The sequence below is a fragment of the Falco peregrinus genome, chromosome 10, assembly GCF_023634155.1.
Source record: "Falco peregrinus isolate bFalPer1 chromosome 10, bFalPer1.pri, whole genome shotgun sequence".
Lineage (NCBI taxonomy): Eukaryota > Metazoa > Chordata > Aves > Falconiformes > Falconidae > Falco > Falco peregrinus.
This window is the reverse complement of record NC_073730.1, coordinates 7,266,389-7,294,140: the sequence shown is the minus strand read 5'-3', so window position 1 is coordinate 7,294,140 and position 27,752 is coordinate 7,266,389. Positions and strand designations below refer to the sequence as shown.

General features: G+C 53.6%; 1 protein-coding gene across 4 annotated transcripts in view; it reads right to left on the bottom strand.

Annotated features, from left to right (window-relative positions):
• CACNA1E (calcium voltage-gated channel subunit alpha1 E) overlaps positions 1-17,518 on the bottom strand; it is a 150,284-nt gene extending 132,766 nt beyond the window's left edge. For 3 of the 4 annotated variants that reach the window (XM_055815154.1, XM_055815155.1, XM_055815158.1), the window contains exon 1: positions 17,402-17,517. The gene's annotated coding sequence lies outside the window, so the exon portion shown is untranslated. Of the gene's footprint in view, positions 1-17,401 lie in introns of all 4 variants that reach the window. The other variant, XM_055815156.1, reaches the window with a different exon arrangement.
• Positions 17,519-27,752: the final 10,234 nt, after the last annotated feature.

The following is a 27,752-nucleotide window of genomic DNA, read 5'->3' as shown; positions in this document are numbered from 1 at the left end:
ATAAAATACATATTTGATCCAACAGAGCAGCTTCAGCCTTCCTTCTCATCGCCTCACCCGAGCTCTCCTGTGCTGGCACTGCAAGTAGGATATTCATCTGAAGATGACAGGGCTGGAGTGTCACACGTGCGTGCGCACACATACTTTCCCTTCTTCCCCTCTCTCAGGCCTGGAGAAACAAGCAGCAGCGCCCCAGAGCCCCCTCCCCTGTCCATGTGTGTCCCCCCAGCAGGAGCAGCACAGTGCTGCTGAGAACTGACCTCCCTCCCCACTTCAATACAGAAGTGACCGCCCCAGGAATTGCCACCATCCCCTGCACCCTGCATGCCATTCCCTGGGGCACAGAGCACCCCAGCAGCACACCCACCCCTCGCCATTACAGACCCAGTGCGTACCAGTGTTCACCTTTGCAAAAGCAGCTGGTGACACCTTCGAGATGCTGAAGGTCAAAGCACCACGCTTCCCCTCCATCACCTGCACACCCCCGGGAGTCACTGCTCTAGGAGGATCCACAAGGCAGGAGCTCCCCATCTCGTTATCCAACACCTCCGGTGAAAGCTTGGGCCAAGCACCTGGCATGCTTTGGTGCGCAGAGGCCGTGGCAGGAGCCCCGGTGGGATTAGGTACCTGAGCCACCCGCCTGCCCACGCTGCTCCGCAGCCCCCGCGGCAGCACTTGGCATTTGTCCGTGCCTTCGGCTGCTTTCCTGCGGTGAGCCGCACGCTACAGATGACGGGAGCAGCAGAGGAGCGAGACCGCATACCAGATCTTTCCAAAATTAAAAACAAAGAGAACAGCCTTTGGGGAAGAGGCAAAGATAATCAAAACATTAATTCAGATCTCAGCTTTTGCTCCAAGCGAGCTCAAGTCACCCAAAACTCCCAATAGGGATAGTAGCAGCTCTGAGCTGCAGCCCCCTCCCCAGGCACACCAAAGCCCCCTCCACCAGCCCTGCATCCCCCTCCAGGGCAGAGGCTGGAAAGGAGGGAACCATGAGGAAAACAAGCTCCAGCTCTCAAGGAACAGAAAGAAAATTAACTAACTGGAATAACAAGTAGGAAACAGGTGACAGCTTCGAAGCTAATAAACCCTCTCAGCAACACTAACAGCTTTCTGCATGAACAAAACAGATAAAGTGACTAAAACAAAGTCACGACAGTCACAAGTAAGTCAAGTGAGACATGAGAATGACTGAGTAAGTTTTGGCAGTTGGCTGGAAACAGGCGCTGGAAAAGCAAGCAGGCAGAGCAAGCTGCAGCAGCCCTGCTGCCCACCTCCGTACCCAGCTGTAACCTGGCCACATGGTGCTGGGAGAAAAAAAACAGGACCTCTCCGAAGGTCCTGCACAAGAGCAAGGACTAACGCTAATATTTGTGCATTGCCATAAGTCACTGGGAGAAAAGTAAAATCCTGCAGCCAAGTGAGAAATTCTCTCTCCCGGACCTTTAATCACACAGTTCAAGTGCTGTTAGCCCAGGGGTGCAGGGGGCAGGAGAGACCTGCTGAGCAGTGTCAGCTCCACAAGTTGCTGGAAGAAAAAAAGTGCCAAAGGTTTGGAGGGATGAAGGGGAAGTCATTTGTAGCTGGTGGAAACTGCTTACTCCAACCCAGCAGGCACACAAAAATTTTGCTTTTTACATCCCACCCACCAGAAGCAAAACACCAGATTTAAAAAATGGCTTTCAAGCCTAAAGTCTTCAAACCTTCAACTTCCAACATGCAACATCAGATTCGGGTGTTCCAAAGTTTCTACCCTGTCCTTACCCCTCTTACTTGCTCTCTTCAAGTTGCCTGGTGCAAACCGGCTTTGCTCCACAGAAGCATTTCAACTTCAACCAAACTGCAGTCTCCAAGGCTGGGGAAGCCCCTGTGCATGGCCACCAGATGGTCCAACATGCAGAATGCCCACGGACTCCCTGGGCCACCAAGCTACACTGTGAGGAGCTGTTTTCCTCCTTTCCTTGCTCAGCATCACCCCAACACATGAGAAGGCATTTGAGAGCATCCCTCATCCCCTGAGACGCTGCCCTTGAGTCACAAAGAGCTCCAAGATCCAGCAGCGCTTTTGATGCTGGAGTTTGGAGGTGCTGCGCAGCACAGCCCCACTCCCCACACAGGCTCCTACCCCAGGAGCTCTGGAGAGGACGGCCCTGGGACATTGCCAGGGGTGACAGGCCAGGCTGGAAGGAGAAGCAGCCCCCAGAGCTCGGCACCCAGCTGCCATGAGCCCAGAAAGCCAGCAGAAAGTTTACGAGAGACCAGGCACTAGGCTGGGGTCAGGATATAGGGTGCAAGACCGAGGACTTTCCAACTTGGGTCAGAAGCAGGTTGGAAGAGGGTAGAGTAGATGCACAGCAATGCTCTCCTGCCAGGACCAGCTTCCCACAGCTGCTGAGCCCCATAAGCACAGGATCACTGCACCCATCCAGCCCCTTCCCGCTGCCTCCCTGGCTGTCCGCACCCAAACCTTCACCCTGGCACAGCCCGGGCACGCACCACCAGCAGAGCAGGCAGGGTCCTCAGCTCCTGGGGCAGAAACACAGGAGGTGCAGGCAAGGAGAGAGGCCAACAGGGCTGCACAGCAGCCAGCCCCAGTGGAGAGACTGGTAACCTGGAGCAGCCTCCAGAGAAGCACCAGCCACCAAAGATGGAGTAGGGAGGCATACCACTGAACACAAAAGCAAGGACCACCGGGAAAAAGGAAAAAGACATAAAGGATTTCCTATCTGTGTGGGGATTTATAAAAGCCACACAAGCATCATCTCACCAGAGGACACTGGTGAACACAGCAGCTGCCACACACTGGTACAGAATGAGAGATCACCCTGGTCCCCGCTTCCTCCTCCCAGGAATCTGGCTCCCTGGAAAAACCTGCCCAGCCTTTGCATTTTGCAAACCTCGGCTCTAAAAATAACCACCGGTGCAACTGACACATCTTGAGTGGAGCCGGCGAGCGGCAGCCCACAGAACCAGACTCACTTAGCATCGGTGGAGATGTGTTTTGTAAACAGTTTTGTTTTTTTTTTTAAGGTTGCTTAGTAAGCTGCTGATCAAACAGCCAAAGCCGTTGTCTGATGTGGCAGAAATGAAGGGGGGACCCAAGGAAAGGGAAAAATCCCACAGAGGACAACAGAGTGGGGAAAACTCAAGGGACGGGATCCCCATTTCCCAGCACGTCCCTCCTGCCTCAACTCACACTTTTAAGATGGAGTTTCTCACACCGTATGGACCCCCAGGAGGGGTCCCAGCTCCAGCCATGCCCACAGCACCAATGCCCCCCTCACCAGCTGCCTCCAGAGAGCAAAACCCCTATTTATACAGAAAGCCGAGGAGCAGCAACAGCCCAATAGACCACCCCACTGCCGGGGGACTGTGCACCATCTCCCCCCTTGTTCCCAATTTCCCGGTGAGCAGGGTGCGATCCCGCCCCAGCTGCTGCAGCCGCTCCCCAGGGGCTGGGACAATTGGCAGAGCACAGAGCAGGAAGAAGAGTCACCCAAACTGTTGCTCAGTTAATCATGGTAATTAGCCACCATCTTGAGTGACTCCCATTAGTTACAGCCTAATTTTCTCAGGCACAGTGAGCGTGCAAGGTTTCAATTACAACTCACCAGGCAGCCAACTGGGAAGCAGCCACCCTGAGGCTCATCCAGGTCACAGAAACGCGCAGAAGAGGTGCTCCTTCCCCTGAAGGACCCAGCTTATATCCATTTTAAACTGGGTCTTATTTCCCAGCCCTGCACGGGAAGCCTCAGCAAGCTCACACCAGCTTTGCAGAGCAGATGCCGTCGAGCTGGAGGGGAGAGGCTTGCATTTTTTCCCACCCACCACAGGATTGGATCCATGCCCCAAGCGCAGACCAGAGCCGGGGTTTCTCTCTCTGGAGCCATGCCCATGTGCTTCCACCACCGCACAAACCCCTACTCCTGGTGAGACTTGCACCCTGCGGCAGGCAAGGCGGCACAGGCACCCTGCCCTGCTTTGGGGAGCGGGCTCACTCCACCCGCAGGAAGGGGCCTGCTCCCCAGGGCTCTTTGCTAACAGTGCCAGCTTGCACAGAGCCCTTCACCCTCCAGCACCCACCCCTAGAAGTCACACACGATGCCTCAAGGATGGGTCAACATCAAGCAAACTACCCCAGCACAGACCAGTTCCCTAAAAGCAATCACGCTGGTCCCAGTCAGAAGGCACGAAGCAGATGGACCCCCTGCCGCACCCAGGGTAACAAGGGGTTAAAGCCCACCTTTTGCCTGCAGCTTGGAAAAACAAGGCAGGGAAATGTAAATGCTTTGCTGAACCAGAAAGATCCATAAAAATATTAGCCACAGCTTAACTGGCCCTCTCCAGAGATCTGCTCACAGGGGTAAGGCTCATCATCGCCCAAGCCTGCCTACACCTCCGTGCTTTAAGGTACCTTTCCGGCTGGTTTAGTGCTTATTTATAGGCAACAGTCCTCAGAGAATCGCGGGAGGAGATGAAGCTCAACCCCAGGGAGCTTGACAAGTCTGAGCTTTCTGCTGCCTGGCTAAGCGAGGAGCAGCGCCGGAGGGAGCAGAAATCAGGCTCCGACATCTCTGGCACCTTGTCCCTGCCATCAGACAGGTGCTTTACATCAGGAGCTCGGTGTGTTTTAAATAGGATCCCCCATTCCCTGCTTGTTCAATTAAAGTAAATAGAGTATTTTGGTACCAAAGAAATGGAAGAACCACAAGCCTGAGCCAGGTTGGGAAGCAGGGATGCTTGCAGATGGTGAGCAGGGCTCTGCACCTCTGCGGGGAGCAGGTGTTTCCATGCCCATGATGCCTTGTTTAGACAACTGCCTGGGAAACCCAATATTTGATTTAAATCCACAAGAGGTGGCCTCTGAGGCAGGGAGCACATAACCCAGCATGGAAAGCACTGAAGTTAACACCTCTGTGCTGAAGAGAAGGAAAACATCCCTTCTCAGCCAATAACTAGCACAGGAGCTGGGCACAGTTGTGCCTTGGTACAGTACTTCGGGCGAATAAACCCAGCAAAGCAGGGGAGCGGGCACCTAGCCCCTCATTTTGCAGATGCCATATGTCAACATCAGAAGGGAATTTTGGAACAATTGATGTCAGGGAACCTCTGGTCCAACCCACTGCTCAGAGCGAAGTCAGGTCGATGCCAGAGATACTGGAAAGGGAGAAATGCTGAAGCCTTGGGCTGCTGCTGAGCCTTCACCCCCCAATCCCCCGCTCCCGCCCTGCTCATTTCTCAGCCTGACAGAGCTCAGCAGCCTCTCCCCAGGCACGCGGCCTCACGGCTGTGACTAATGGTATGTTTTGACATCCCTGAAATACTCCAGCACTTCATTTCAGCCGCAGGGAGCAGGAAGGAAGGAGGGGACATGCTGGTGGGGAGCCAGCACCCGGAGGGAGGGGCAGGAAGAGCTTTTGCAAAAGCAACAGGCAGCGATAAAGCAAAGCAGCATGGAAAAATGATGCATGAGATGGCCAAGGGGCAGGCTGGGACCTGGAAGGCACCCGGAAAGCCTGTCTGATCTGCCCCTCACCTGTGCCTTCCCTGGAGCTCTGCAAAGGTGCAGGGTACTGGATTTATCCAATATCCCCAACACACACAATCGCACGGCTTGAGTGGGGACAAAGGGATGCTCCACTAGCTCCTAGTGAGCCCGTAGCTGCTGGCGAGGGATGCGGGATTGCCCCGGTCCCCTGCCCAGGCAGGCAGAAGGCAGTGCCCTCATCCTCCTGCTTTGGGCTCTCTCCAGCAGAGCCAGGAAGGCGACAGACAGGGAACCCTGGGGAGGTTAATTAACCAGCATCTTCCCTGTATTAAGACAGTCACCTCCGGCCTCAGGGGGGGCAGCGGAGGCACAACCCCAGCCTCTGGCAGGGGAGCAAAGAGCATCCCAGCCACCAGCCGAGCTACTGGCCGCGACCATCTGCCAGCCGGCAGCACTGGGGAGAGGAGCAGCCACAGTCATGGGGGGGATCTGGCTTTTTTCCTGACAGCTCTTGCTCATCACCAGCTGTTCATGCTGGGGCTCAGACAGTCCTGCTGCACCCCGGTGGGCTGGCGGGGAAGGAGAAGCAGGCCGCCTGGATCAGGCCCCAGATCTCCACGTGTTGTCCCCAGAGAGACAGACACGGAAAGTTTTCCCAACCTTGGGAAAACTGGCACAAAACACACCCTGCCCTGAGGGAAGAGCCAAGGGATGGCTCAGCACATCACCCAACTCACCCCAATCTAGCCAGCAGAGCCCCCTTAGCACCAGGGTAGAAGAGCCATCCTTCAGGCTGTGTCACCCTGATGTCCACACATCCATTTCAGCCACGAGCATCCTCTGTGGCATCCATGGATCAACACAACCATGGAATGCAGAAAGTTAGCAGGAACTCCAGATGCCATCATCAGGGTGCTACTCCCAGAAGTTTGCTTGGGTCACTGTGAGCCAGGAGCCCTGTTGGCAGCAGTAGTGGTGATGGGGGAGCAGTGGGGAGATTGTTTTCTCTTTTCAGCTGTCACTAAAGTCATCAGTGTGGCTGTGAGTGATTCACAACAGTGTATGAAAAGCCTGACTCACGCACTGGATGCGGTGGGAGGGTACATTGACTCAACCACGCCATGGATGGGGCGCAGGGGGCTGCAGCCTCACACAGGGACAGTCCTGTTTGCAGCCGGGTCAAAGGCAGCACCAGCCCAGAGACCCCACACACATGCTCAGATCATCAGTGCCCTCAGCAGCATGGGTGAACTTAAGGAAGACTCTACACCTCAGCATCAACCTGTTGCCTGTCCACAATAGGTGCCAAGGTGCAACAGGGATGGGCCATGCTCTCACTCGGCCTTCCACTGGGGCAAGGTTTAAGCTGCTCTGTGTGATGGCAGAGGAGGAAGAAACCCCCAGGTGCTCAAGGGATGCAAATGCAGCCCAAACAACAGTGAGAAAACTTCCCAGGTATTCCAGGACCACCAAGGAGGGAGGAAACTCAGCCAGGCAGAAGCCAAGACCAAAGGGAAGCTCCGTGCCAGGGGACAGCTTGCTGCCACCACCATCTCCTCCACCTCCCAGACCTGTAGACATGAATCCAGGGCAGCACAGCCCACCAGTGCTGAAACCCACCCTGCCTGCCTGGCGCCACACTGCTAGACAGCTGCATTGCAGGGAGACCCCCATAAAAGCTGACCGGGGAGACCCCAGATCTCAATTCCCTGGCACCCCACTGCTACCATGCCATGTGCCAGCAAGGCTGTGTACTTTGGTGAGAGGGAGCTGAAGGGAACTCCTCCAAAAGACACTCCTGTTTGGATTGGATGGCACTTGGTCTCCAATTGCTCAACGGGTGGTAGCTATGCCCCAATCTTGCCAAAGATGCCAGCGAGGCTGCTAACGTGTGTCTCATCTCGCTGACAGCGCCTTCCGTAACGCTGTGCCTCATCTGCCAAACAGCCCCAGCCATGGATCCGGACCAGGCAAGAGTGTCACCACATCCCACGGCATCCTGAGCTCAGACCTCCCCATCTGCACACAGGCCAAGCCTGGACCCTCATCAGCACCAAGAGCAGGATTAGATCACCCAGCCGGGGGGGGATGTGGCCCATGAGGGAAGGCAGGGTGGTCCAGGGTACCAGTAGCACTCATGTTCAGGACTGTGGGGGAGAGTTATCCCTGCTCCCCCCTCCAGCCATGCAGAGAGCCAGCAGAGCAAGCACCAAAACACACACGCTCTGCAACGCAACAGCAGCTGGGAGAGCTGCAGGAACAGGGCAAACAAACCCTGATTTTGGGGACCACTCATTCATCACTGCCATCAGCAACACCTGGGCAGGGACCAGACTTCGGAGCAGCACCCAGACCCACAGAAAGTGGCGACTGGGTGCAGAGAGACAACACAAAACGCTGGGTGCCCAGGGCAGGCTGGGGGGGGGCGGGGGGGGGCGGCTGGGGGCACCCATGGACCCTGCATGCTCCCAGGGAAACCAGGAGATCCTGCACATTTGGGAGGCCTTGGGCTGGCAGAGGAGGGCTGATGCTGAAGGAGCCCACCACCACTGCCCCTGCACCCAAGCAGGGGCTCTCCAGAGAGCTCTGAGCACCCAGGTGCTACAAGCAGGGGAGAGAGGGGGCTGCAAGCCCCCCACCCGGGGCAAGAGGCAGGGCAGCCCGCCGGCACAGACACACATCCATCCCGCTCCTTCCCGAGGGCAGCGGGACCCCCGGCCCCACCGCCCCGGAGCCGCAGCACGGCTGGCCGGCCGTCCCACCCCCCCGGCCGGAGAGCCACCTTAAGCGCACGCTGTGGTCCCGCCGCCCCCAGGCTGCCTTAATACAAACTTTGTCAGAGCTCTCCCGGCACGGCCAGCCCCGGCCACCAGAAACCCTCGGGAGGGGGCAACACCGGGACTCGAGCTTCAGATTTGGGGTCCCGTCCCCCCCCAAAGGGCAGCTCCGCCCCGCCGTGCGGGGGAAAGCGCCCCCCGACCCCCAGCCCACCTCTCCCCGCTGGCTGCCGCCGGCTCCTACCCCCGGAGCCGGGATGAGACAAAAGCCGCCAGAGAAGGAAGGGGAAGAGATGTCCACCGAGACCGATCGCTCAAAAAGAGGAGGAGGATGGAGAGAGCCTCCGCTGGCGGGGACCGCCGTCTCCCGGCCGTCCCCAACAGGTAGCAGCGAGCGGGGGGACACGATGTCCCCACGGCGACAGCGTTTGTCTACTTCGGGAGAGGGAGCGGGGGCTCCCCGGGGCCACCATCCCCGCTTACCTGGGAACGGAGGCATGGCTTCTGCGGGAGAGCTGGGCGAGGTCGGGATATTATTCCAGAGACATTATTTGTAATAGAAAGGGAGGAAAAGAGCCGGAGGGAGGGAGAAAAGGAGGGAGGGGAGGGGAAGGAGGGAGGGGGAGACAAGAGGAGCAAGGAAGGAAGGAGAGGGGGAGGGGGGATAAAACGAAATATATATCTAAAAAAAAAAAAAAAAAAAAAAAGGAGAAAATAGAGACAGTTAAAATCTGTCTCCTGCCCACACAGTGGAGAAGAAATTTCTGACAATCGGAGAAAGGAAACTCGCACATATACCGGGGAGGGCGCAGACGGGGGATAACAAAGGAGGGAAGGAGCCGACCTCCACCAAAACAGAGCAGGAACTGTCCGGGCACACCCCCCTTGCACACACACCAAGGGTAAGGACCAGGTGCCCAGCCGAGCAGCCAGCCACTTCTCTGCCCACCCAGGCCAGCTTGGCCACCCCAGGCTCAGCCACCCACCCAGCCGCAGCTCCCAGTCACCTGCACCCCCAGCACTGGGGACTGCTGGCAAAGGACCCCCCACGCTACCCTGCCAGACAGTGCTGGTGCTCCCCAACCCCTCTTTCGCAACCCAGGTCTCTGCTTTTCTGCACACACCTTGTTCCTGGGGCATGGGGACCTCCACGGCTCTTCCCATCCAAAGCAAGCATGAGTTTTCCAGCCACCACATATCCACGCAAAACATGACGCTGCACTCCCTGCTCTTCTGCAATACCAGACCTCCCCTTAACCAGCAGCCAAAGCAAGGGCAACTGTGGGGACATGGAGGTACATGGCCTTCCAGATCAGCCAGAGGTTTACCCCACAGCATCTAAGGACTGCCAGTGGGAAGGAGTTGTATACAAGGCCTCCTCTTTAATCATGTTTGCAAGGGTGCATCCCCACCGCTTCTGCCTGGGCTCCATTTTGCTTTCCTGGGCAGCACCCATGGACAACTGGACCTGAAGGTGCAGGCTGGAGGAGCTGGAGGTGACACAGGGTCTCTGCATTCCCATCGAGGAGACCCACAGCGCTGTCACAGCTGCCCAGGGATAATACTAAGGGGCTGCTGCACTAAGGCAGAATATTTATATTCCCCCTTAGCACATGCAGGGAGAAGTCCTAGCATGGCACAGCTCCCTCCACCCCAGCTCAGCTGGTTTGCACAGGAGTCCCCCTAAAGCTTGTCATTGCTGGCTTCTCTGGGAAACAGCCCACTGCAGCCTCGGCCAGGGGTTGTTTGGGTGGGCAGGATGCCCCCACACCCCTCCAGCTCCTCCCTTTCCTTCCACCACACTGCAAAGCACCCCAAGCAAACCTGTGCTGCTTCATAGCACCCAGGAGCATCCAGGGCTTGAGGTGCTTCCAGGGCCAGCCACTGTCAGTGTTGCTAACATTGTCCCGAAGCTGCCCCTGTCCTCATGCTGAGCCCCAGCACATGCTGCTGCACAGCACACAACCCCTGCCCCAGCGTATACCTCACCTGCATGGGACGGCCACAAGCAGCATCACAGGTGCACATCACCACAGAGAGCCAGGGTACCAGGCTGTCTGAGGACAGCTTATGTCACTGTTGCTTGACCGTTGCAGGGCTCTACCATGCCTCACCAGCACCTCTGGGGCTGGGGAAGCAGCAGAGCTCAGCACCCAGCCACCCCCTCACAGGGACGCCCACTTGTGCCACCCAGCCTGGGTGCTGTCTCTTTAAAACCTTCATCCCTAAATCTGAATGAAGCTAAGGGAAGAAAATCCCGCAGACAAGTGTTTCATTTAAATGTCTTCTCCAGCGCTCCTGTTCATTCACGCACTCCGTGAGCATGCTCCTGCCCCAGCACGCTGCTGCCCGCACCTCAGGGAGGAGGCACAGGGAAAACCTGCAAACACCCATCCTCTTTGGGATGCATAGAAATCCCCCAACCAACTACCAGGACACTGCACACCAAAATCCCAAGTCCAGCCCAAGCAAGGCCATCCTGACACGTGCAGATGGGAAAAAACGTGCTGCCAGAGGGTCCGCTCACAACAGAAACCCCATTCCTCACCATTTCTCCAGCGTTGCTACAAGCTGGCACTGGTAGGGATGCAAATGCACCCTGTATGAGCACATCCCTCCAGCCCCCCAGGGAAATGGCTTTGACACCCTCTCACACACAGTCCTGCATGCACGCCGCCCCCAAATCCTGCCCTGCGCCTCTGACAGTCTCAACGTGGCAGCCAGCCTGAATGCATTGAGACAGCTTCCTCAGTGGCAAGCCCAGGGTCTTTATTTAAATAAATATATATGTATATGTTGATACTTGGGGACTGGTGATGCCTTGGATTCAGATGTCTCCATGGTTACCTGCTCGTGGTGAGAGCTGGGGGTAATTGAACTCTGGGGGTTCACCATTCATCTCCCATCTCCCTCTCCCCATCCCCAATGGCTCCGCAGAGTTCTGCCTTCCCAGACAAGCACCGAGCCAAGGCCGCTCCCAGCTCCCTGCTAGCGCAGCGGGAGGGGGAGGAGAAGCAAGGTTCTCCCTGAGAACTCATTACGTGAATAATTTTGTCAGCTCGGCAGATGATTAGACACGAATGCAGATCAGCTTCCCCATCCCGAAAGAAAAGACAATCCTGATCGGCACGGAGACAAAGCTGAGCATCTCCTCCCACCACCCAGCTAGACAGGAGTGAAATATGGCGAGACGGCATCAGGAGCAGCGCCGACATCCCAGTGCCGAGCCGCTGGCGTGTCGGGCGAGCAGCAGAGGCAGCAGCACCCACGGGCTGACAGCTCTCCCCGCAAGCGTGCGAAGGCAAGGCAAGCGCCCAGGTTGCAGGTTAGCAGCCCGAGGTGCCAGCTGGAAAGAGCACCAAAAAAAAAAAAAAATTAAATGAGAACTGCAAAGCCCAGCTTGATAGAAACTACCATTTTTTTTTATTTTTTTTTTACACCCAGGAGCATCCAAATTTGCTTGGCCCTGAGCTTCATGGAAGCACCCAGAGACATCCAGTGCGTTGCCCAAACCCAGCACCACTTCATTTACAGACACTCCCTGACCTGATCTACATTCACTGCTCGCTTGCTAACCTCTTATTCCCATATAGCAGCACTGTGTCATCGAGTAATCCCAAGGACCTCGAGCTTCCTAACACCGCTTTCCTTCCATGCAGCGCAAAAGCCTAACTAGCTTCTCTTCTCTTCCTTCCCACCCGCACAGCCACGAGCACTTTGGATGTGGACTAATTGGAGACAGTTCAGAGGGCAGTAAAGAGAGCGTGCAAAAGGCAGCAAAACACAACCTGTTGGGGGGAAAAAAAAAAAAAAACAAAAACCACAACAAAACATCCCGAAGGAACTGGATTTGTCTAGTCTGGAAATCAGGAGGCAGGAGAGACAGGATAGCAGTCTTCAATTATGTAAGAGGTTGCTGCAGAGGGTGTGGGAATAAATTGTGCTGCATCCTCACAGGGAACTGGACAAGAAGTAACGGACTGTAAATTGTAGATTGAACAATAGGAAAAGAAACCTCAGTAGCAAAGATTATTTAAGCTTCAGGATAGGCAGCTGGGGAGCTTCTGGGGTTTGAGAGCAGGTCTAACGCCGATGAGGTGGTCTGGATAAAGTGGCTCCCATTCTGAGACAGGGGAAGGGAGCCCTTGCAAGGTATGCTCCTGCCCTGGGCTTTTAGCACCCAGCGGCTGGTTCAGGCTAGCTTTGCACTGGTATCTGCCAAGCATGAGGGGACCAGCAGCTTTCCTGGGGGCAATGCAGACCACCTTATGCCCCCCACCCAGGTAATTCTGCCTCCACCTGCAATGCCCACAGTGTTGCAGGTAACACAGCATCTCAGCCTGCCCTCCCTGGCACAGGCTCAGGGCTGTGCTGGGGCAAGAGAGCGCCCAGCCTCTGTCCCACATCTATCTGTCCATCCCATGCTTAGGACCCACAGCACATCAGGGAGCACCGTGCAGGTACCACCTCCCCTCCCAGGATAGCTGCAGCAGGAGGATATTGCCCACCCTCCACTTCCCAGGAGGGTACAACCCTGCACTCCATCTGGGTCATCAGTATCTGTCACGTTGACTAGTCTGGGGCAGAAAGTGCAGCCCCTTGTTTTGTTAGACACATGCCTCCTTTCTTGAGTTTCACACTGGTGGAGTTGATCTGTGGGTTTTCCTACTCAATAGGCAAGTGTGTATTTTAAACCGAGCTAAAAAGAGGACATGAAGCAAAGGCCACCTGAAAGCATCTTTAAAAACAAAGGAGCAATGTGTATTCAACAAAGCCTCCAACCCAGCAGATGACAGCTACTGGAAGTGCCTGTCAGGGATCTGCCAAATTGTCTGCTGGAGTGGTGAGAGCTGGAGAGACTCACCACAACGCCATGGACCAACGGGGGGAGCAAACGCTGCTCTCCCCAGGAGACAAGTCTGCAATTGCCATAGGGAAGAGAAATAGGGTAAGGGTTACCGTGCAACTTCCACAGCTGGTAAACACTCAGAAACCTGTGAAAATGCCTTGGGGTGGGGAAAAAAAAAAAAAAAAAAAAAGGCACTTTCCAGTAAATGCCACATGCTGCACCGATGTCCCCATTGAGGTTTGCTCCCAAGGGCTTGCACACGCCAGAACACCTACTTCTGTTTAACAACAGGAAAGCCGGTGAAAGTTGAAACATCTTTAATGATATTTACTCTAGCACAATAATCTGAAGAAGGACAAAAAGGGGGGGTGGGGGGGGGTGGGGGGGGTGGGGGAAGAATGATCTAAGTCTGAGGATGTTTACATGAAGTGAGACTAAACTTTCCCAAAACCAGACTATCCTCCCTGGGGAAAAAAAAAAACAAAACACCAAAAAACCAAAAACTTCAGTAACAGAAACTTCTGCAACTGCTGCAAAAGAAAAATAACAGTGCAGTGGGAGGCAGACAAAAGCATGGACCACACTTCTGGCCAGCTGAATCACAAGGAAGCTGCACCCTGAATGGGATGATCAAGAAACACTAAACTGATCTTCTGTTTATAATAATAATCATCTCACTCATCCATGAGCTATTGCAGACTGCAAAAAGCAATATCAGCAAATTCCCCCCCAGATGCTTTGGTCAATTAGTTTAATGACCAGAGAGGCAACAGTCCCAAGTCACTGGGAAAGCTGAGCCTGCAGAGATGCCTTTGCCCTGCGCCTGCTGCTCCACCTCAGACCTGTAGTTTATATTCCAGTTACAAAACAAGTGCGGCTCTCCATTCCCAAACTCCCATCTTTTAGCTGAAGCATATTTTTCCTGGCACTTGTTCTGCTTCAGTACCCAGGGTATAACTACACCTCTTGTGTTTAAAATGCATCTGCCATCTGGAAAGCACAGAGACACCCATACCTTTGCTCTGCTCCGATCCGACTGCAGGCGTCTGGATTTCAGCACACATTTTTATCCATTTCCCCACCCCCGCCCCCCCTTATTCGTGTCTGAGCCGTTTGACTAAAATCCGAGCCGTTTCTCAGGGTCTGTCTCACAGCCCAGTCAACACGGAGGGAACCGGTGCCAAAAACCCATTTCTTTCTGATCTGATTGTTTGTTTTCCTGCCTCTCCAGTTTGGGATTTTTGACAGGGAGCCATGTGAAACCAACTGCTCATTGTTTACTGGGAAGCCTGGGGCTGCGTTTTAGTCATTTCAATCGCAAAAAGACTGGAGGACACCACAGAAAGTCAACTAGCTCCTTGCAATAGCCTGTGTTTGCAAAGCTCTTTGGTGTCCACACATGGAGGAAAGCCAACCCCAATGAGTACCCTGGGGTGTCATTGCTGAACCAGACCAAGGATGCTCCTGCTGCAACGCCCAGTTACCTCCTCGCCTGCTCCCACAGCTCATGCCTACACCAACACCCCAGCCAAGGTACCTCCCCAGATCCACCCCTGCTCCGTATCCAAAAGCTGCAGCTGCTCAGGACAATTTGGAGAGAAGCACAACAGAGCCAGAGTCTCTGGGTGGGCAGCCTAGCAGGTCCATCATCTGGATGACGTCTTTCCTCTTCCTCACGCTCGGGCAGGATGGGCAAGCCCTCACCCTAGGGTTGCTACAAGCATTGAAGAGCCAGAAATCAAGTCACCTCCCCACAGCAGGCCAAATGTACAAGCTCCCTGGCTGTGTGGCACTTTTTCCAACAAACCTTTAATGATGCTTTTGAATCCACTCCAAGCTAACTTGTCAGCATCCCCCTGACTGCAGACCAGAACAGGATGTGTTATTTCAAGAGAATGAATAAAACCAGTAGCAAAGTCCCTCAGCACCCGCTGGCTGCTCCACCCCAACCCCAGGGCTCACCCAGGTGGGTTTCAGCCAGAGCTTGGTAGATTTTCCAAAGCAATCCCTACTCCTTTCCAGGCCACTGCTTCCCCACCCCAAGTACTGCACAGAAGGGGGTCCAGCTTAGCAAGCACTCACCATCAGTCATCACCCATCATCATTTTGGTCTCCTGTCCTTTTCATCATGTACTGCTGCTCCGTCAGCTGCAGACCTCCACCAACAGCTTTGATGTCTTTCCCATTACTAAAAATATTATTAACGAGCACAGCTTAGGGCTGTGTCTGAGACTTCTCCTGAAACACCTTCTAGTGCTTCTTCACTTACAGTAACACTGAAGCAGACCAGAAAACCTTTTACCCACTTCAAGTTATGCTTGACTTGAATAGGAATGATATTAGAAGGGCTCCTAAATCATTGCTTTTAAGTATTATCTTTGTGATGTTATGGGCAACATAACAATGTTAGCTCATCATGGCCCATTTTCTATGGCTACCTGTTGACTGAAACAAGTTACACCTTCCTCCAGTCCATGGGCAAGGCTAGGCTCAGCCATTCTGTGTTTCCTCAACCAAGTTCCGATGTTGAGAGGCTGACGTGCTCCAGTCACCGAGTGCATAAGGCAAGCATCACAATCCTCACTGTCCCCAAAATTCATATAGCGTCAACCAGCACTCACAGAAGCCCTCAGCCAACCCTGCTGCTATTCTTGACTCAACATTGTATGTTCCCACCCCCGCTCATAAAACATTTACCTTCAGCAGATGAAGAGGGTTCAGTATCTTCTTCAGCTGCAGTACGCAGCAAGTTTGTTGTAATCTGTTATGATTGTAATCTGGTTTTATCTTTAGAAAGTCAACATTTAACAGTTCTGCCTTCTCTGAACCACGTTTGTAGGGTAGCAGAGGATGAACAGGGCTTTTGGGGGCTGGTGGCAGCACCCACCCATAGCAAGAGCAGGGCAGCAGATGCTGCAGGTTGGCCAGTCTGCCTTCATCCTCCCCATTTTCTGTAGCCTTGGCCTGAGCAGAAGGGGCAGTTATGCACAGTCTGATCCTCACCCCCAACTTCCAGACCCAGGAACCACATGAAGCTCAAAAGCCATAATATCTCTTGTCCCAAATACATCCACTCAAACACCCGAAGACCAGCCACCCCAGAAGTTTTCACAGGCTGTGCCTGATCCACTCAGTTGGGTTGTCCTGGAGCTTGGCAGCTCGAGCCCAATTCACCTGCTTTGATCAGGAGAGATGTAGCATGCAGCATCCTTTCCACCTGTTTTGATGTCCAGGAACACACCGGATTTTATTTTCCAAGCTTTTAACCAGGGGATTTACCCAAGAGACAACCAGCTCACCCAGCAGCTCTGGCCCCCATCACTGCCATGCATTTGAAGCCACGTGGCTGCAAAGTGACCTTAACACTGCGGTGGGGGTGACTACACCCATCACACCAAGTCCTGAGATGGCCCCCACACTGCCAGCCTGTATATGGAGGCACCAAGAAAGCTGAAGACCCTCTGAGCAAAGCCCAGGGCAGGTGATGGCTCTCCCCAGGGCCGATCCTGCCCAGGGAGCATGGAGGCATGCACCGCACTGGGCAGCTGGCACAACCCAGGGCTACTCAGGCTTTGAGGCACCATTCCAACACATGATAAACAATATTAGTGAAAAATTGCCTAAACAGATCCAAATAGGATCCTCCTGCCAGCAGGCAGGGAGGGCTTCTCGCTGCAGGAGGCATCCAGAGACACATTTGAGCAACAGGGAAATAGCTTATAGTACGGAATAGCTTTTTTTGTCGTCTCTCTCTCTTCCTGATGCTGCTCATCTCAATCCCAGCCACCAAGCAGTCTCTCCTCTACACCAAATGGACCTTTTCTCCCTCCATTGCACTCCTGGTGGGACAGCCAGGACTTTAGTGGATGCACATTCACATACTACCTCTTAGAGAGGCATCTTGCAAAGTCTCCTCTATATCCCCACCCCTGCCCCAAGGGAAATTCATATTTTAGCCCCAAGGACCCCAACTTTAAGCAAACTTAAGACACAGGCTCCACAAACAGACAAGTCCTGCACACTGCCTCTGCCCTAGGCATGTGGCACTGCCTGGTGTTTTGCTGATTCACTGGATACCAAGCAAAAATGAATTCCAAAGCAAATATAAGGTTAAATGCAGTTTGTTATATTACACTATAATAAAGGAAAAACAGCATGCAATATGATAGAAGGAAACAGTACTAGTTATTATGCACACTATGATAAAAGAGAAACAGGAGCAAAGCATCAGATAATTGCTGCAAAGTGCTACAGAGACAAAGAAAAGGAGACATCACCATTTACTACCTTCACATCACCCAGGCCCGCCCTTCAGCTGGGAGCCCCGTTGCAGCCAGTGCCAGGAGCCTCTCTGTAACTGGGAAAATTTCCACATGGTGCATCCACCCATAGGTGAAGCTTCTGGCCCAGTCCCGGAGCTTGCCTGCCTTTATACTCTGTGAAAAGCAAAAATAGCTTACACACCTGGTGTATGTAAACTTCTAAGTTTAGGCTAAGTGGCAGCGTGCGCTCCCTCGTGATCCATAAGGTTCAAACACGCCAGGGACACTGGCCAGATGCCAGTGCCCAGTGGAGTTACTGTCATGACACAGCTGCACACAATATTTATTTTCTGGATGTTCCTGCCCATATCTTGCTTGTTCGGGGGCTCAGGACAACCACCCGCCCATTAAAGCTGTCCGCGAGCTCCCTGAGCCCACTGCCCAAGTGAAACGACCCCTAACTAAAGACAAAGGCTTTTTCCTAAGCAGTAATCAATTTAATATTTTTTTCCCACAGGCGGGGAGCAGGGTGCTGGAGCAGCAGGGGGGTTTGGGCACCCAGAAGACAGGGACGAGGGAGGGAGCGATGGGTGAGGATCCGCAGCAACCGAAGCCGGCAGCACTCCCAGAGCTGCCTGCAGAGCCACAGGCATTGTTCCCAGTGCATCCATCTAATTCCCAAGCACTCACCAAAACCAGCACACAGCCTAAACCACAGCAATTGTACGTTGCTCTTATCCTTCTGCTTGCAGGAACTATTTACAGTGGGTGCTAAAGCATTACGGAAGCGGCTGCCAGCTACTGTATTTATGAAAGCTGGGATCTCCGAGCCAGCTCTTATCAGGTTTAATACAGCTCTCCCCACGTGTCTGTCAGCAGAAATGAGATTTCAAGGGGGCTTTGAGGAACTTGCATCTCCAAACCATTCAGCTAAATCCAGGGAAAGCAGGTAACCCCTGAGAAAAAGCATCAGCCTGCAGCTGTAACAGCCCACAGAAGGGCACCACAGCTTTCCCCAGCTAGCGTGCCAGGCCAGGTCCCAAGCACTTCCCGGTGACCAGCAGGATGCTGGGATGTGCCATCAGGGCAGTCCAGGGGCAGCTGTGATTTCCTAGGCAGGGAGGAAAGCCTGCTGCTCCAGCCCCAGGCTGCCCCGGGTTGTGTATCAGCAGGGCACAAGATGAAAGCACATAACAAGGATCATTAATTAAGTAACATGGAAAAGTGCACTATGGACAGGCAGGGAGGGTAGGGCAACGGCCAGTCTCATGCATGGGCACCAAACTCCCCCCAGCAGGGCCAACACATACATGCTACTCTAGAACATGTCTGGAGTGATGAAGTCCAGATTTCAAGCTGTCTGTGCCTAGGAGGCATCTGTGGCACCAAGACTACACAAAGAACTAAGATTTGAAGAGGGCAGGGGAAATACAGAAGTGATGGGTGCCTACAGGTATCAGCTTTGAGCACAGCCTGTACCAGCTGCTGGAGAGCAGGAGTCGCTGCACTGTTTTTAATGTCTCGAAATTCAGACCTGGATTGAGCCATGGAACAAGGGGAAAAAAATTGGTCTGGAGAGCTGAGCCCAGCTGGGTGACTCTGTTCTCACCTCCCTTTCTGCTTTCATCAGCCACCTTGGTGGCAAGACCTGCTGGGCTCACCCCAACCCACCTCACCTGGGCAGGACTTCAGAAAGCTTCTCTGTTTCCCTTGGGTCTCACCTTAGAGATGCCCAGGGCTGCCTGCACCACCTCACATGGGAACAGCATTCCCATGAGTGACAAGGGCACATGGAGGGAGAAGCTGGTAGCCAAAGAAACAGCAGAAAACATCCATCAGATTCAGAGAGCTGTCACACACAAAAAAATAAAAAAACACCACAAACCAGAAGAGCCGATGGCTTTGCTCCGAGGAAGGCAGTGAGAAGCTTCAGCTTTCAAGCCCGGGATTTCAGCCAGTTTGCTTGGCTTCCCCTGTTTCTCCCCACACCTTCCCTTGCAGCTCGCGTTTGGGCAGTTTCAGCAAGGAGCTGAGGAAACTGTTGCTGGGAAACTGTTCCACAGCCCTGGCTAGACACACACCTACAAAGTCAGGGCTGACAACACCCAAGCAGCTCAGGCCGGCGTGAGCAAAGCCTCTTGGTGATCCCATCAGTCCCTCTAGTCAGACTGATATTCCACTTAATCCCAGCCCAGATATTTCCAAATTAGATCCTTATTTAGGATGGACTATGCAATGCTGATGCTAATCAGAACAGCGCATCCACCAAGCAAGCAAGACTTGATATCATGGTCCACTGGATCTCATTAAAGTTTATTCTGTGCCCACGCAGAAGCAGCCACTCAAAACATCCAGTGCTGCGTTGCATTTGCTCCCCCTTGGGCTGCAGGAAGCCTGGACCACCTTCTTCTCTGGCTGTTCTCCAGAGTGGAACGCGCTGCTCAGAACTAGATTCCTATCCTTGGGCACAGCAGGGCTCATTGCCACCAGTAACATCATTCTTCGTCATTCTACAGCCCAGAGACAAAACTGTTACCTTGCAAGTGCCCACATTTCTTCCACCTGCTCCTGAGAACGTGTTAGAGCCTGGAGCAAGTTCTGCTCTTCTGAGTGACAATGCATTACCTGGCTGCGCGGCAGCCCTCAGGGATTTTGCCCCAGCCTTGTAGAGGGACATACAGGAACCCAGGCTAAGCGCAAAAGGAATATCTAGGAGGCAGTTACAAGCTCCTTTAAAAGAAAATACTGCTTCCTATAAATATATATAAAAAAAACCCATAACAAAAAACCTCTCCTTGCACTTTCTTGATGAATACACTATGCTGTACATGTTTTGCACAAGATTGATTTCAAAACTTCTATTTCATTATATGCACGCACACCCTTACTGTAAAACTGCCCGCTGAGCCCCACCAGCTCCAAAGCCTCACTCCATGTAAGGACACCCCCAGGGCTTCAGCCCCACTGCAGGGGGGTTCTGCTCCAGCACAACCCATCTCCAGCCTGCTGCCGCAGAGGGACATCACCGGCTGCCTGCAGGAGGCAAATGCCTTTCAGTTCTTGCCAGCTCTGCTCAGTGAGAAACTACTTCAGCAGACAATTAAATGAACCTTTGCCCAACAAGGCATCGCCTCGAGGGGGTTTTTCGGAGCTCCATCCCTTTCCCCCAGTGCCTGATACTGGGGTCACAAAGAGCACATCACTCATTTCTCTTGCTCTGAAGCCTGCCAGTGCATAGCTGGGGTGCAGCTGCCCTCCTGCTGCCCAGCAAGCTCCCAGCTAGCCAGCCTGAGGGCATCTCAGCTACAACTGCTAGAGCTCCAAACCACAAACCTTTGAGGTTTAGGGCAGCAGACAACCCAGGTGTTTGTCACGGGCCCAACATATGTGATGGAAAGAGCCGAGGATGGCCCCAAATGTAGCAGAAACGTCCAGGGACGGAGAACAATTTTATACCAGCGCAATTTGTATGATGTCCCCTGGGGAACCACCTCCCATCCTCACTGCCTGTCTCTTGAAAGAACTGAGGAAAGCCCCTACTCGGCCAGCAGAGCTGTTTCCCCACCCCATGACTTGGTTTCCCTGCAGATGAGGGACGCTCATCACTCTCCTTGCTGTGCCTCCCACTCCCGGCTAAGCACCAGCTGCACATGTGGGGTACTGATCTCAGCTGGGGCCTCTGAACGCTGCCGTGTAGCACAAATAAAAAGAGATAATAGGAACTGGAGGGTGAATTAAACATATGAATCACTTCCTCTCCTGGCTTTTCCTGCTCCTGTTGTTGTTCTTATCCCCCTTAGAAAAAGCCCAAAGAGAACATTCATTTCCTTTTCCTCTCCACTCCGCAATGAACACGGAGGGGGGTACTTTTTCTCTTCTCATTTTCAACTGGCAGCCAGAGCTGTGATGATGCTCCTGAGATCATTTCACCATCACACAGCAAAGCAAATCCCTCAGGTGGCTTTAGCAAGAGCCTGAGCCCCTCCAGCTCCCCAGCCCCAACCCAGCCCTCACCCTCCCTCTCCTGCTGCAGCTCTCTACATCCCTCTTATGTATGCCACATGCTATATGCCGCCTTCCAGCCCCATCTTCCTGGGGTGGGAGGGTGCATGGACATCCCAAGCACATCACAGCCCTCCCTGGGTGAGGCTGGGCACAGCCACTCCAGCTGCCACAAGCCTCCAAGGGCACAAAGTAGCCCATTGCTTTGGGAAAAATGTTTTTCAAGCCCAAAAAGGCCATTTCCCCCCACCAGCTCACCCCCAGCCTGGCATCAGGGCATCACCAGCATGGCAAAGGGCAGCTTGTTTGCAGAGAGAGCTGTGGCTCTCCTGCCATCTCCTCCACCCTTGGAGCAATCCTGCCTGCAGGGTCTCCTGCCAGACCAGACTGTAATTATGACCAGCAGAGAGGATTAGCTCAGCTAGCCCCTGGGATGGGTGTGGGTGTGTGTGTGTCTCATCCTCCCAACCTGATGGCACGTGGCAGCATCACATTCCCCTTCCTCGCTCCCCTACATTTACCTCTGCTGCAATATTGACTGCTCCAGCATAGAGCTAAATAATCCCTGCAAGGAGATGCTGCCAGAGAAACAAGCCAAGTGGGACACCCCAAAGCAGCAGAAAGCCTGGCAGACAGACAGTGAAAGGACATCTTGCTACAGCTGAAAGGCAGATGGATGCAGCCATCAACACCCAAAATCCTATTAAAATCCTTTGCCCACAGACCAGGGATGTAGCACAGGGGGGAAAGGCTTTGGCACCAGCTTTTCCTCCTGCTTTGGGGCTCCTGGGCTGTCCCTCCTTGCTCTTGTGCCAAGGGAAAAGGCGCAGAGCAAGGCAGAGTTTGCAGAAGTCCTCAGCCAGGCTCTGGTGGCAATGTGAAGCATCAAGATTGCAAAGCCATTTTGGGTTATTAGGGACTAAAACCACTCCAAGGGTGCAGGAACCCAGGAGAGACAGACCCCTCCTCATCTTAATAGCAGCTATTGCCTTAGGTACCCCCAGGGCCACATTTGTTGCGTGCCTGGGGGTCTTTAATGCAAACCCAGGAAGACATTAAAGGTCTGTGATGGCAAATGAAGCTGCATTTCTCTGCCACAGCATCACTCAAGCAGCGAGCAGGGACAAGCCACCAGACAAACCCCCCCTCACACAGACTGTGCTGCCAGGGGAGGTCCAGCTCTGGGCTGTGCTTGCTCAGGTCCAGCATTTCAGGTCACTTCAATGCATCTGGGAGCACTCCAAAACGCAACTCAGAATTTCCATACCGAATAATCACCTTTTATTTGCGATCTGAGACAGCTGAACGTTGGAGTGCTGCTATTTTCTAATGGGAAAAAACTGTTTGGCCAGTTCAAGGAAGACTAAACTGACACAACCTGAATTTTCATCCACCTCCCCTAAATATGTGCTCCCCCAGTGCTTCCCATGCCTCAGGTGCTAAACGAGATCGTTTCTTCCCTGATCCATAGACAGCTACACCAAAAAAAAAACCAAACATAAAAAAACCCCACCAACTTCTCAGTTACAAAGGGGGTTCACACCACAGCACCGGAAGGTCATGTCATAGCAGGCATCACCTCTATCTTTAAGAAGGGTCCAAGTAACCACAGAACAGACAGTTTTATTACAGCGACAAAACCAGATTTAATCTGAAAATATATATATATATATATATATATAAATAGGATTTTACAAGTCCTTAGGAGAACCCTCAAGACATATACCAGAAGGCCTCCTGCACTGGAAGCGTTTCCCCAAGCTGCAGGTAATTTATAGCAAGCATTCCAAGCAAGAGACAGGACATTGCAATTTATCTGAATTTGTCAAATGCTTCAGCCCAGAACTCCCTTAACAAGAGGTTAAGAAAATCAGCAGCCTCCCAAGCCATAAACTGAATTCATCCAGCAGAAACCAATGAAGACACCCAGTACAAAATCAGAGTAAGTGACAACCAGCACACCCAAAATTCAGCACTAGGGCCCAGCCCAAGCACCTGGTGGCGTTAAAAGCCCAGAGCTACTGTTGTACAGGGACCAGAGGGACAGCTGTGGCTGGCACCACAGAGCTCACACCAGGTACGCGAGCAGCATAAGGGCAGGTGACTTGTTGACAGAGCGCCAAAATCCTTTGGCCGAGGCAGTAACAGATCCACACACACACATTGCTGGGCACTACATGTATTGCAGCTGCTTGGAAAGGATGGAGGAGGCCTCAGCATCATCACCGGAAGCATCGCAGAGGTCCCCAGGGCAGCATCGCAGCAAAAACACAGCACCGGGCCCTGCAAACCGCTGGCTGGGAGCTGCCGTGGTGGGATCAGCTCCAGCAGGACTCAGCTGGTGCTTGCAGAAGACTCGGCTTTAGGTAGCACTGTCACACCACTCAGCCCGGCTCCGTGGGGGACAGGGAAGAGCAGACCAGGGCATCAGGCCAGCAGGTGACTGCAGAGCTCCCCGCCACGGTGAGACTGAAAAGAGGAGGGACTCAGGCATGAGCAAAACTGGGATGAGAGGTAGGGAGCTCAGAGTGGTTCCGCTGTCTCCACTGCAACAAAAGCCAATGAAAACAACAGTCCTGAACTCATACCAGAGCACAATGAGTTTAGAACAATAGACAGATCTTCTCTTTTGCTTTTTTACATACAATATGTAATTAACCTGTGGGATTCATCGCCACACAGCTAATTGAACAAAAGGACTCAAGGGAGCTGCAAACAAAGCAGCATTGACATGTGCAGTGAAGAGCATCCATGCTGGCTGGAGGGAGGGGGGCGCGGCATAAAAAAACCATCCCCCAAGGTGGTCATCCCTTGTGGCTTTCCACAGGGATGTCCACCAGGCAGCTGCTGTCCAGGGACTTGGGCATCCTCACCAAGGGCATGGACTGGCTGCTGTTTTGTCAGAACAGAGGGAAACCAAGGAGACGTGGCAACCCTTCTGTGCTCCAACAGCTGCAGCTGGTGTCACGAGCCACCCCGAGAACAGGGCTGTGAGCAGGCATGGCCCAGGTGCACACAACGACAAGCCTTGGAGCAGGGTCCTTCCCAGCCAGGGAAGGTCACAATGTCCACTTACAGCACATGGACCACTCTGGGACAAGGAAAGCCCAAACCCTGCTCTTTATTTCCACCTTTCTTTATATTTACACTCATTTTGAGGCTGTTCCCACCATTCTGCAGTGCAAATAGACCCTATCATACCTGCAAGCAGGAGCTCTGCACCCTGAAGGAGCCCAGTGCTTCCCAGGTAAGCAGCCAGCTCTCAGTGCACAGTGTTTCCAGTCTGACACCAGCGTTCCCAGTGTGGACATAGGCAACTTCCCTCGCTGCCAGAGACCATGCCTAGCACAGAGCTGCTCTCCTGTGGGTGGGTGGGCTGGGATGCCACCCTGGCATGTGCTTGGGGCAGGATGCCTGAATATCCATGTGTCAAAAAAGCGACATCAGAAAAAAAGTACCTAAAATTGCTCTCAAGGACCAATCTTGTTCCTGCTCCAGCAGCCTTCTGCTCACTTACAGCTTGGGAGCACAGAGGGAGGGAGGAAAATTGCTAAATGCAGCCTTTTTTCACAGGGCTTGGGTAAGGAGAGGGGGTTGCCTTTCCTGGCTAAAACCTGCTGCTGTTGGCAAACATACCCAGCCACACGGGCATCTCAGAGGACAAACAGCAGGAGCTTGAGAGCAGAGATTTATTGCCGTGTCCTCTTCCCTCAAACCCACATTTCAGAGTCAATGGATCTGCTCAGCATCTCTCAGCCACCCCTTTTTTGCAGGGAGATCATCAGGCAAACCCCAAACCTGCCACTACTCAGCGTTCCAGGAGCTCCACGAGCAGCCTGTCCCAGCTCAGACCCCGAGCACTGCCAGGGAGGAGGAAAGCAGACCTTCACAGGTATTTTTTTGAGGGACGCCCCAAGTTCACCATGCAAGGCAGCGCATCATCCCCAGCAGCCGGGAAAAATGACTGCTCAAACCCACTGCAGCTGCTGCCAGCCACAAGAATTGCTCAGGAGGAAAACCAGGTGGGCTAGTGACCCACTGCCTCCCAGAGCCCATCGCTCTCTGCATCCCATCCCCTGTGCTTCAGAAAGGCATAAGCCTCCTCTAATATGCCTAATCACATGCTATGTCGTCAGCAGGAGCTTTTAACCTGCATCTAGCTAATGAAAATGAGTTGCTTCTTACTTGCAGAATCAGCAAGCTAGTCCCCAGCCGCCTCAGCCTGATGCCATCGCCTCTGATGCTCCCCAGCCCCCCACCAGCCCCCAGCTCTCAGAGCCTGCAAACACTGTGGCAGAGCACGAAGACAAGCTCCCGTCAAGCCCCAGAATCAGTGCCAGCAATGTGGGGAGAGAGCAGGAGGCCTGGCATCCTCAGGACAGCTGGGCTGTGCAGACCAAATTAACCCACCACAGCCAGCATGCTTAGAGAAGTGGGCAAGAACAGGGCAAGCACACATCGATGCTTCCCAAAAATGCTCTCCCAGGTTCAGCAGGGGGTCATTTTTATTTAATAGCCCTCCGTGGTCTTTTCTTTCCAGACTTTTTCACCACATCTTGAGCTCAGATTTTTTTTTTTTTTTTTTTTTTTTTTGAGCATTCATAGCATCCCTGCAGCAAGGAGTCCCCCTGCTTACCACCACCCCACACAGCTTGTGTGTCTGGACCCTACCACTCCAAGCTGAAGCCCCTTGGATATCACATCAGAGTCCAAAACTAAGTAATTCCCACACACCCTCTCTGGGTCACTGGTGATTTTATAGCAAAGCAACCTCATTCATACCCCCATGCCCCAGATATCCTCTTCTTCCACTCCAGAAGGTACCCAGCAGGTAAGCTGGTAACAGCAGGAATTTTCAGCAGCATGGCCCAGGGAGGAGAAGACATGTCCGTAGCCTCCTCTGCCTGCCAACAAGGTGGGGCATACAGCACTCCTGACCCTCCTCCAAGAGGGTAACTGAGCTCAGCAGCTTTTTCCAGATGGCAGGGCAGCTAGCAATGCTAACAACCATCTCCCAGCTGCCTGGTGGCCCCAGATCCCTGACCTAGATGCCTCAGGCTGTTCCTTGAGACACCGAGTCCCCTAGAGCAAAGCTGTCCCCAGGGAGCTGCAAAGCAGAACAAGAGCAGCGAGGAGCCAGGAGTGACAGCAGCTGGAAGAGGCTGTTTTACAGCTCAAGCAAGACAACAAGAAAAATCATTAATTTCAGTCAACTCATTCTACACCCATGAGGTTTTTATTGTATTACTTTGGAGATGGCATCGATCAAAGGAGATCTCACTAAAAATTAAAATGAATGCTGCATCTGGGCACTCACAGAGGGGGAAGCTGGGGAGGGGAAGGAGAGTGCTGGGGTCTGGCAGGGGAAAGGAGCAAGGACACCCTGAAGCAACCAGACTCCTGGATTGCAAAGAGCCAGGTCTGAGAGCACAGTGCCAGAAGGTGATGCTGGGTACGTTTATTGCAGGCAAGAAGCCAAGTAGCTGCTGCTGGTGGGACATCCCATATGGCCGCAGGCAGGAAAGCAGCACAAGGGTGCTCAGGCACAGCAGGAGGAGAAGGGACATCAGGCATGATCAATCAGCCATAGGGTCCTGACCTGAGGTCCTCATGGAGCAGCCTTGCGCCGGTCCATCACAAGTGCCTGGCTACAGACCATTCTTAGTTTAAAAAAAAGGCTGAGGAGAAGATGCCAAACAGCAAACACATGCACCAGTGCTGGCAGAGCCGAGCCTGCATGGAAGCTAACGGAGGAGTGCACCTGGTCCTCCCTGGAGCTCAGCAGAAAGGGCCAACGACACGACCAAGGGTAGAGACACCCACCCAACAGCACTGAGACCCAACAACTCACCGCATAAATCCTACACAGTGCAAGTCCACCCCGAGAACCTCCCCCCCGAGCGGAAAGAGTCCCACAGATGCCCCCTCCCCCCAGGCCCTGCTGCATGGCTAGGGGCAGCTCAGAGGGGGGGCTTAGGCCAAGCTGTGGGAGGTGAAGTTGAGCAGAAGTCAAGGACTCTTTCACCCCAAGTGGCCATGTGGGTGACCAGGCTCAGCACTGCAAGGAAAGCCTCGAGGAAATGAGTTCAGCTGTTAAGAAATAATTAGGACGCCAAAAAAGCTTGTGCAACAGACCAAAAATCCTTTAAGAGGGACTGGGGCCAGTAAGCATCCCTGGGTGACGGCCAGCACCGCCTGCCCAGGGATGCCCAGCTCTCCAGGCTCCTCTGGAGCAGCTCGCCATGGGCAGGAGCCCCATCTGCCGGCTTGGCCATGGAGGATACACAAGCCAGCTCCGCAGGGTGAGGGAACATCGCCAGGCACACAGCACCCAGGGGCCAGCACTGCTGCGGGACCCCGGCTCTGAGCAAAAA